The sequence below is a fragment of the Aedes albopictus genome, chromosome 1, assembly GCF_035046485.1.
Source record: "Aedes albopictus strain Foshan chromosome 1, AalbF5, whole genome shotgun sequence".
In the NCBI taxonomy this organism is placed as follows: Eukaryota; Metazoa; Arthropoda; class Insecta; order Diptera; family Culicidae; genus Aedes; species Aedes albopictus.
This window is the reverse complement of record NC_085136.1, coordinates 109,997,016-110,007,829: the sequence shown is the minus strand read 5'-3', so window position 1 is coordinate 110,007,829 and position 10,814 is coordinate 109,997,016. Positions and strand designations below refer to the sequence as shown.

Genomic DNA, 10,814 nt, shown 5'->3' with positions numbered 1-10,814 from the left:
CTCCCATGAAACTCTTGTAGAAATTTACGAGAAGCTCCTTGAGGAATTCCCGTGAAACTCTTTGAGGAATTTTAGGTATTCCTGCAAGAAATCTCGATCAACTCCCACGAAAAAATTTCCAAGAAAATCATGCACCATTTTCCAAGGAGCTCCTGTAGGAATTTCCAAGGAACTGCTGAAGGAATTCCCGAGGCACTCCTGGAGAAATTCCCAAGGAGAAGTTTGTGAGAAACTCCTTGAGGATTTCCCTAGGAGCTTCTACAGAAATACCCAATGAAGTTCTGGAGGAATTTCCGAGGAACTCCTGAACATCTTCTCGAGGAAAGTATGGATGAATTCCTTAGTAAGTCCTGGTGGAATTTTCCTAGAGCTCCTGAAGCATAAAAAAACTTTTGAAGTAGCATTTGAAAGATTCTACCAATGAAACGTTTCCTACACATTCTTAAAACCCTGAAGGAATCTTTACCCGTCATCTCACGAATACAGTAGTTCATGGTTTCCCAAACTGTGGGTCGCGACCCCCCAGGGGGGTCGCCGGCCTTCATCCAGGGTGTAGCGAGGGACAGTAAAATATTTTACTGTAACAGACAACATATGAGGGAATTTCTATGGGGGGTCGTAAAAACTACGTCTGCTGGCAAAAGGGGGTCGCGCGACCTGAAAGTTTGGGAACCTATTCTTTAGTTCATTCTTGAAATTTTCTGACTGTTACTTACCACATTCGTTCCCGATAAATAACCCCACATCGTCCCAAAATCACCAATGAAATCCCAGCCTTACGGAAACCTTAGATTTCTTCAGATTAACCTGATCTATATTTCCAAACATTTGGTCAAGTTCCAGCTTCTCCCAGCGTTCTTATCCGGAGTAATTCGCGAATAGGGCGTAACTGACAAAGCAATAATATTGCGAAAACAACAACCGAATTTTGCTGATACAATTTCAATTCCTATTTAGGAGTAATTCAGAGTAATTTAACATGAACAACCTTAAATGACACAATTCTGACACATTTTCTTGATTTTCTAATAAAACAGTACAAATTTGTTAATTTTTGCACAAAAAATTGCATTTATTTTATTACGCCCGAATTGATGCCCGATAATGCTAAATACGCCCAATACTGTGCGCCTTGAATCGATATCAATTTCAGAATCGCCTTTTAATATTCGCCTCGTTTTTGATTTTGACAGGATTTCGCCGTTTGCTTTCGCCGTGTTTATGTTTTGATTTCAGTTTCGCCTTTCACTATCGCCGTGTTTACGTTGTGATTTCAGTTTCGCCTTTTACTTTCGTAAACAAAAACACCAGGAGTGGAAGGCGTAATTCTTGTTTTGTTTCGTGCGACACAGAATGGGATTACGCCTTCCTCTCAATCCGTGATTTTCAATAGTTAGAAAAGTGATATCAAAGAAATTTTGTGAGTATTTAGTAGAAAAAAATATGACATCTTTTCACTCTTATAATCAATTAAATTGTGCACATTTTGTCAGTTACGACCTTTTCGCGAATTTCTCCGGTTATATTTTTCTGCCACCAAAAAAGATGACGGTTAGAGCAGCGATGTACCGAGTTTGACAGCTGTGTCGCCTCACTGCATAGAGTAGTGCCCCGCAAACTCATCTGTATGGGAGCCCCGCCCATTCCAAAGCGGGAGGGGTCTCAGACCATGCTAAGAACCTTCCCCGTTCCAAAAAAAAACTCCTGCATGCAAATTTTTACGCCAATCGGTCCAGTTGTTTCCAACTCCATAAGAGTTTTGCATTTATTAAAGAACACAAGCATAGGCGGAAACTCGGGAGGTAACTGGATTTTGTGAACAAGTCAGCAGAAGATGAAGAAACCGGTGCCAATGCCCTATCACAACACTAACTTACACACCAAATTTTTCCCGCTGAAAACCAGCAAAGTTTTGCTGAATTTTGCCGAGCTGTAATTTCAGCAATCAATTCAGTAAAAAAAACTGCTGAAATTTTCAGCAATTTCAACTGTCATCGTGATTGTCACGGGTTTACTGAATGATCAGCAAATTGTGCTGAAACTTCAGTGATCTCGGTCGACGTGGGATTCACCACCACTTTGCCGAAGAGTTTCAGCAAATCAGAACAAAACATAGGGTTTTCTTCTTTTAGCTTCAATGAACAAAATTGTTGTTGATTCATTAATTTTTATTAATCATCTTAAATGAGATGGTCGGATCACACAAATCAGGCTGAAATCCTCACTGAAATCATGTTATTGGTCGCACTGCCGGGTCGTGTGTGGATCGTTCATCCAGGCATCTTGGATATCGCCTTTTTAGTCCTGGGGTTTTATCTATCATGCAAAGAAAACATTGCTTTATCCTATAAATTCGTATGGAATTTAAATACTTACCAAATCCTTATACGCAAGAGAAATGCGCTGTAAAATTTGGCACGGTTACACGCTTCAAATCGTCGAAAAACTTATTAAATAGTCATACGATTCCGGGCAGCGCGCACCACACAACTTTTTTATTTTTCTTTTTATTTTGACAAGAGGTAGCCGACGATGCTGACGGCGGAAAAAATTGCTGAAAATTCAGAAAACCGGAAAAGTTAACTGGTTTTCAGCAAATAAATCCAAGCTACTGATTTATTAGTAAAACGTGAGTTTGCTGATTGTGGTTCAGCAAACCAGTTTGCTGAAATCGCAAAATGATTTTTGGTGTGTACTATCTAACAAAAGTAATTGCATAGCAGCTTATGGATCAAACGCACTAGTAAAGAGCTTTTTAGACTCTTATACAGCAAAAATGTTAGTTGACAGTATTATCCCACAATGATGCGCTATGCCCAGGGTCCCTAGATTTTTTTTTTTTTTTCGACCGTTATGGGAATCGAACCTGCCGACTCCGGATGGGCGATCCATAGTCTCAACCGCTAGGCGCAACTGGAGACCTCACTTTTGTTAAATAGTCCACTGAACTACTACTTCCAGACCTGCGTAGAGGGCACTAAAGTCCACTTGTAAAAGTATTCAAGAAACAGCACAGAAACTTCCACTTCTTTCTGCGTGTTTTCAATAATATTGTTGCTGATGTTGTTGAATGAATCGTATTCACGGTGGGCGGGTGGCACCAAGTTAAAAATAGCGATTCCGTCGACCACGTCCTCTGACATCACACACTTGGATTGGAATATACTGCTCACAACTTGCGGCTTGTGGTGTTGTTTGTTACACAGTCTTCTTGCGCGCGCTGTGGCGTGGCGGGCAGATAGCTCGATATTTGGGTCAAGCAAATTCAGAATATCGCTGGATTCCATCTTGCATGGGGGAAAATTCAGCGAAGGGGTTTTCTTTTTTCAAACCATCAACTGAATTTCATACACAAATGCAAGGATAAAACCAAAACGTGCAAAAGCTTACAAGTATGAACATTATAAGATTTTGAAGGGAAACTAAAAGAAATATTCAAATTTACTTTACACCGATCATAAAAATCTTACATTTTTGGATGCACCACGATACCATAGTTACTTTGAATCGAATTGTTGACTATGGTTACAACGATAAACTATTTTACTTGTAAATTTAACCGCGAAAACCTTAATAGAACCACAATTCAACCGTTATAAAACAAAACAATTTTAAAAATAATAACTACAAGACAGATTAGAATTTGTACTCATGCATGATCGTATTCCCCTTTGGCAGTTGCTTGAGTGTACGTTTGCAAATTCTGCGATATCTCCAACCGCGAAGATTCCGGCTAATTGAAGCGTTATGTTCCAAGCCCGATGCACTGTAGCTGATAAGCGATGTGTCATTCCTGAAGCAGAAGCCACCAACTGATAAAACGAAGTATTCCCTCACATTCCATTGCACATCACATTACAAACAATTCCACAGAATAGATAGAAACCGTCATTCCCCCACTGCTTATTCAGACCCACTTCAGGGGGTACACACACCTTTGTTGGAAGCAAAAGTAGCCTTAACTTGGATTGGACGGAAGGCGAGCGGGTTGGCGGGAAGTCAAGCGACCGGAACGAATTGAAACGGGAAAACTCGCGCGCGCGGAAGAACACACCCGAACCGATGCACTGGTCAACTGAGACTGGCTGGCTGACTCAATCCGGTAGGTGACTGAAATATGTGGGTACTGAAACTTCTGCGAGCTGCGAAGCAAGTAAGCTCGAGCAGACGAATTGATTTGCGTTGGTGAGTTCATCGCCGACGATCACAGCGAGCGGGATGTTTGCACAGAATATAAAAAGATCGATTAATTCGGAGAACCTAACTTTACTACTTAAACCTATTACCTTTTGAGAGGTACGATGCTTCTTACGATAGCTTTTGTAACTTTACAAACTGAGACCGCTTCAGGAGATCTTCAATGGCCGGACTGTTGTAAAGTTCGTTCAACATTAGATCATATGGTAACCTTTCGATTGAACTAATATCGATTTCGAGAATACATACAACTTGATACGCCATTTATTCATTGAATTTGAAGCAGCGTACGAAATAAATGAGCTTCAGTGGTTGATCATGGTTTTTTGGCGAAACTTAAAAGGCGTTTGACTTACCTTAAAATTGAGTACAGAGAAAAAAAACCCGATTTAATCCACCTATGGTGAACAGAACCCTTATTACACTTATTAAAATTATTGTTGTATTATTTGTATTTAACATATTTGTTTTGTGGAATTGACCAAAAGTTCTAGAAAATATTGTGGATTTGGCATCTAGTGGATTGGTTTCCAAAATAGCACCATGGACCATGGACTAAACTACCAGAAATGCCTAGAGTCTTGTATGGAATGTTTAAAAAATAGCTTACATATTCTGGAATTTTGTATCTTTTATTAACTGCTAAAAGATCTTGAATCGATTAACAAATGGGTAAGAAAATCAGCGAGATACACTTTGTCTAAATCAGTCAATTAAATTAGCTCCGAAGTACTTGGTATTCATGGTTATGGTGTAAAAACGACAAAAATGATATATCTACTAAGTTAATCAGTTTTGGCATTAGCTAGTTATTTTGGCTGTCTGGTTCTTCAAAGCTTTCATTTAACATATTCTTAGTTTCCATAAAATTCCTGTGTATTTGTTATTTATAATTTTGTTGAAAACAATAACCTGCTAGTATACACTTTGTATGAGGTCAGCATCATTTATTGAAAAATAATTTCCCATAGACTGGTCAAAAACAAATGCAAGATAACAAGTGAATATAATAAAAAAAAAATTATTGAAATACTCTTCGTAAGATATCTCAGTAATCAAATGTCGAATCGAAATAAAATTTCAGGGCCTTATACAAGCATATTGTAGCTTTCATTTGGTGCTTAGAGAACCAAAATCGGTTGACAGATGGCTGAGATATTTATTATGGTACCCTTGGTCAAAAATCTCTCAAAAAGTTAACCTGTATTACTCCCAAGTACTCTTTGAAAGATATCTCGGTAACCAAATGTCCAATCCTAATGAAATTGTATAGGGTTATACTAGAATGTTGTAGCTTTTATTTGGTGCCAGGATAACCGAAATCGGCTGACAGACGGCTAAGATATTTATTATGATACTCTTGGTCAACATTCTCAAAAGGTTTAGTTGTATAAATCCTAAGTACTCTTCGAAAGATATCTCTGTAACCAAATGTCCAATCGAAATAAAATTTCTGGGCGATCTACTAGGATGCTGTAGCTTTCATTTGGTGCCAAGAGAACCCAAATCGATTTACAAACGGTCGAAATATTTATTATGATACACTTGGTCAAAAATCTTAAAAAGTTTAGAAGTATGACTCATAAGTACTCTTCGAGAGATATCTCGGTAACCAAACGTCCAATCGAAAAAAAATTCAATAGCGTTCTACTAGGATGTAGTAGCTTTCATTTGCTTCCAAGAGAACTCAAATCGGTTGAGAGACGGCTGAGAAACGTGCGTGACTTTTTTTTGTAACGCACATACACACACACACACATACACACATACACACATACACACACACACACATACAGACATTTGCTCAGTTCGTCGAGCTGAGTTCATTGGTATATGAGACTCGGCCCTCCGGGCCTCGGATCGAAAGTCGGTTTTTCGAGCGATATTTATACCCTTCTTATGGGTGTAAGAAGGGTAAAAAGTTACTAAATAAGCAAAAAAAATACCAACCGTCCCACCGACACTATTCATCCGGCGTTTGAAGCTCCCCTTTTTAACTTCTAGACGCGACTACTCACTCAATAAATATCTATATCTATAGTAAATATACTCCACAGAAAGCGAAATTACTCATCGATGCAACATGTGCGATGTAGCGCTTCCCATCTTAGTGGTTGCTCGCACTTCTTCGTTACAATCAAGACGACGGCGACGGCGGCACGGCATATTGCTATATTTATATTTTGATAGAGCTACTCTGCTACTACTTGCTGATGGCAGCCAGGAGGGAGTCACCCGGTGCTCCACCAGCGCAGCGGAGCGGACCTCCTCAAGTGATGTGGGGCTTTGTTTTTTGTTTTATTTTGTTCATTCACTATGATGACGGGTGCGACGTTCAGCACCGACTAGACGACGCCCCTATTCAGTCGTAATACTGCTTCTTACGGGTAGTTTGCAACGAAAAGCGATGTATTCTTCAAAAATATTGATGACATGCCATCCTCATTATTTCGATGTGTAGGCTTCGGTCAGACAACGCCCTAAACAACGTCGTTTATGGAAGGCCCTATAGGGGAGTTCCAACGACATAATCCATATTTTTTTTTGTTTTAGTAGTTTTTTTCACGTAGACTTGTAACAATTAAACATATGAATTGGCACGGGGTGTATTGATAGATCAGAACATCTCCGCTTGCCTAGAATTACCGTCACAAATAACCATTAACGGTACCATGACATGTAATCTTCATTTCACTCATGCAAATTTCGAACAACGTAAACCAGAGCGTTCATGATTAACGAAAAATTTAATCATGATTAATCATTGATGATTAAAGTTTCAATTTCTGTGATTAATGATTAAGATTAATGATTAATTTGATTTTTAGGATGATTAATGATTATGATTAATGATTAAATTATCTTCTATCTGTGATTAGTGATTATGATTAATGATTAAAAATGGCTAAGTGATTAAAAATCATGATTAGTCATGATTAATCAATCACAAAAAACTGCAAATGATTATGGAAAATCAAATCTGGGTTATTAAAAAAAATAAAATATTTTAAATTTCAAATAGGGTAATTGATCCGATCATGGAGGAGTTAAGCACTGAGTTTATGGTTAAACCACAATTGTATCGCCCCAAACAAACTTTTCACATGAATTAAATTGAAAATAATGAAATCTATCCTTGATCTACGGAAAAATAACGAAATATTGCCACTTTGAGGTTGTTATGAACATTTTATTCGTTTTTTATCTGAAAGAACATTGTGTTCCTAATGTTGCGGTATTTGTTCCTATTGTTGCGGTATCCCATTGAAATCATATGGGATACCGCAACAATAGGAATACAGCAGCAAGCATATTGAGGAAAATATTTTTTCTTAAAATAGGTTTTTGGGCAAATCTCAAGCAAACATTTGGTGCAATCTCATAATTTAAGCACAATACATCTATTAAAAATACCTTTTGGTAACATTTCAGTCGAAAAAGTACTCAATTGCCATTACCGCAACATTAGGTGCTACCACAACGAAGAGAACAATTACCCTATATAGTTTCCTGTTCCCAAGTAGAACGCTCAAGAAGAATTCCTCATTTTTCCGCAAGTATTTTGACAACTGAAGCATTACTTTTCCTTACGGAATAATAGACAGAATAATGGACTATTTTCCGCAAAGAAAAGTGACAGCTTCATTTGAACTGCATGGGAGATATTACCGATGTTACACTTTGCTTGTCGCCTGCGAACTGCTCAAGTAATTTTGTAGTGGAATCATTACAGAGTTGACTATTACTTGTTCTATCTTTTTGTTCAGTACGTACAAAGTGAAAACTAGCCTTAAGAATTTTGCTCTGTATTGTCTGGGGCCTTGGGGAAAGGATCATTATACTTTTTTTTCTCGTTTCAGAGAGCGAGTAATGGCGCTTAAGCCTAGGCTTTGAAGCCAGGACACATGGAGAAATGCCTGTGCCCCATCCCAGGAGAAGCGACGCCAACTAAAATGGAGTGTGCATTAACCTTCTTAGCAGCACCACTCCCAACGATTTTATGTTCAAACACCATTCCCCTAAAACGAAACGGTTGGTACGGTTGTCCCCGTTTCTTCCTCAATTTAATTCAAAAAGGTTCGTCAAATATGTTATTCATAAGTGGATAACCTAATTGCCTTATATTTTTGAATTATCCTTCAACCCATTAGTCTGCACAGTGGGCCTGGCCATTTTAATATTTGTGTCACGTCTCTGACATGCTGCAAATATTAATGCTGACAAGAAAATATCAAAAGAAGTTTTGATATTTCCAGGATGCTTTTCAATACTGGCTGTGCAAGCACTAGAATAGAATAGAATAGTATTGTCTGGGGCCTTGGCTGGGGCTGCATAAATTAAAACGGTCATAAAAAAGAGGTTATTTGTGCATAACTTAAGTCAGGATTTAATGAGCGAATGTAGTTCGCCAGAACAGATCTTGCTTCTGAAATATGAGATGGGGCCAAGGGGATTTCCAGGAAGTTCTAAGGGTCTTCAGGGGTGTTTCATTGGGTTGTTTTAGGCGATTTCAGGAGCATTTTAAGGGCGTTTATGGGCATTTCAATAGTATAAAAAGCATTTCGAAGAGTTTCAGAGGCTTTCAAAGGGGTTTAAGTGTGTATTCATATTGATCAAGATGATTTCAAGGGCGTTTCAATGGGATTACGGAGGTTTTAAGGGCGTTTCGAAGCATTTCAGATAGGGTCGTATCTGGGACATTCCTGAATTGCCCCCGAAATCCCCTGAAAAACCCAGTCAGCCTCATGTAGCGCACCTGAGACACTCCGAAACCCCCGATAGTGCCTGCGTAATGGCTTTGAAACCCACCGCAAAACCTCTGAAACATCCTAAAATGCCTCCGAAATCCCCTTGAAACCACCTCTGAACCCCACCGAAAATCCTTTGATGTTTCATGAAATGACCCCGGAAATGTCCCTAAGACCTGCACTATATATCAATAACCCCAGCGTGATCTCCAGGTACTCCCCTGAAACTCCTTTGGATCTCCTGAAACGCCTCTAAGACCTCCTAAAACGCCCCTGAGACCCCCTGAAAGCCTCTAGAACCCCTTGCCGCCGTTGCCATAGTTACCGTGATTATTACATTTTTTATATGTACACAATATGGCAGAGTATAAAAAGGATATATAAATTGAAATTGCATTGAAATAACCTGCAAGAGGATATATAAATTGAAATTGCATTGAAATAACCTACAAGAGGTTGCAGGCCCATATAGCCGAGGCGGTAAACGCACGGGTATTCAGCATGACCATGCTGAGGGTGACGGGTCCGATTCCCGGTCGGTCCAGGATCTTTTCGTAAAAGGAAATTTCCTTGACTTCCTTGGGCATAGAGTATCTTCGTGCCTGCCACACGATATACGCATGCAAAATGGCCATTGGCAGAGGAAGGTCTCAGTTAATAACTGTGGAAGTGCTCATAGAACACTAAGCTGAGAAGCAGGCTTTGTCCCAACGTTACGCCAAGAAGAGAGAGAGAGGTTGCAGTATTTAGAACAGCATTTAAACCAATTCAAATTGGATCATATATATTATATGATGAATTATTTTTTATGATGAATGATTAATGATTGATTAAAAAAAAATCTTATGATTATGATTACTGATTAATGATTAAATTGCGAAAGCAACGTGATTAAGATTAATGATTAATGATTAAACGATAATTTTTTGTGATTATGATTGATGATTTTTGATTAATCTTAATCATTAATCATTATTCATGATTAAATTTATGATTAATCATTAACGCTCTGACGTAAACTTACATTATGATAAGTGTGTTTTATGTGCCGTAGTTTTACATTCATTATGCCATACATATATATTATATTACATATAATGAAAATTTATATAAGATTCATCAAGCAGATTTCTGTGCAATTATTCGCCCTATTTATGTTTTACATGTCACAAAAATGTACATATTTCGTTCGAACTGCTTTGTTAGAAAACATCTAAAAACGACAAATTTATATAAAATACTACCGAAGACTTGCACTGCTAGATGAACTTGCCAAAGTTTGCATGAGTAGATTCTCAGGTGTTCTCAGGCGAGAGTAGTAGCTCAACGCATATAGAATAATCCTGCGTATGTTATGTAGGGGGTTGTGGGGCAAGATGGCCACCATGTGTTTTAAGCATTAATTCACAACACAAAAATATTTTCTGCATGGGTTGTGATTATCAACAGTGCTTCATGTTTATAATGTGCGAAAAAGTTACCTACTATTAGTTTGAAAAATCTGCTATAAAATAGTGTTTGAAGTTTGAGTGTTCAAAAACATTGTTTTCATATAGTATCAGGTCATCTGATTTTAAGGATTAGTAATGAAATAACATCGTTTTAAAAATTATTTATTTTTAATGGTGTCTATATGTGACTGTTGTTGAATCTCGACAATAAAATTTCCATGTTTTAAATTGATTATGCCATAGAAAAATAATAAACGTATCGTAATCATTCGGAGCAAGATGGCCACCTGTGATAGAGCCTATGTCGCCATTCAAAAACCAATCTAAAGCAGCCTCACAACTGTTATTGATGTTTAGAGATACTGCAAAACTACAGAAAATTGCTTTTTCATATTAGTTGGAGCAGTTGAAATAAACT

The 10,814-nt window shown here is 38.1% G+C and overlaps 1 protein-coding gene across 2 annotated transcripts in view; it reads right to left on the bottom strand.

The window, feature by feature from the left end:
- The window catches only part of LOC109433005 (MAL-like protein), a 141,596-nt gene that overhangs the window by 48,011 nt on the left and 82,771 nt on the right, over window positions 1–10,814 (bottom strand). Inside the window, exon 1 of one of the 2 annotated variants that reach the window (XM_062845186.1) lies at window positions 3,936–4,094. The exons of the other annotated variant lie outside the window; for it this stretch is intronic. The gene's annotated coding sequence lies outside the window, so the exon portion shown is untranslated. Of the gene's footprint in view, window positions 1–3,935; window positions 4,095–10,814 lie in introns of those variants that run through there. 2 annotated transcript variants of the gene reach the window in all.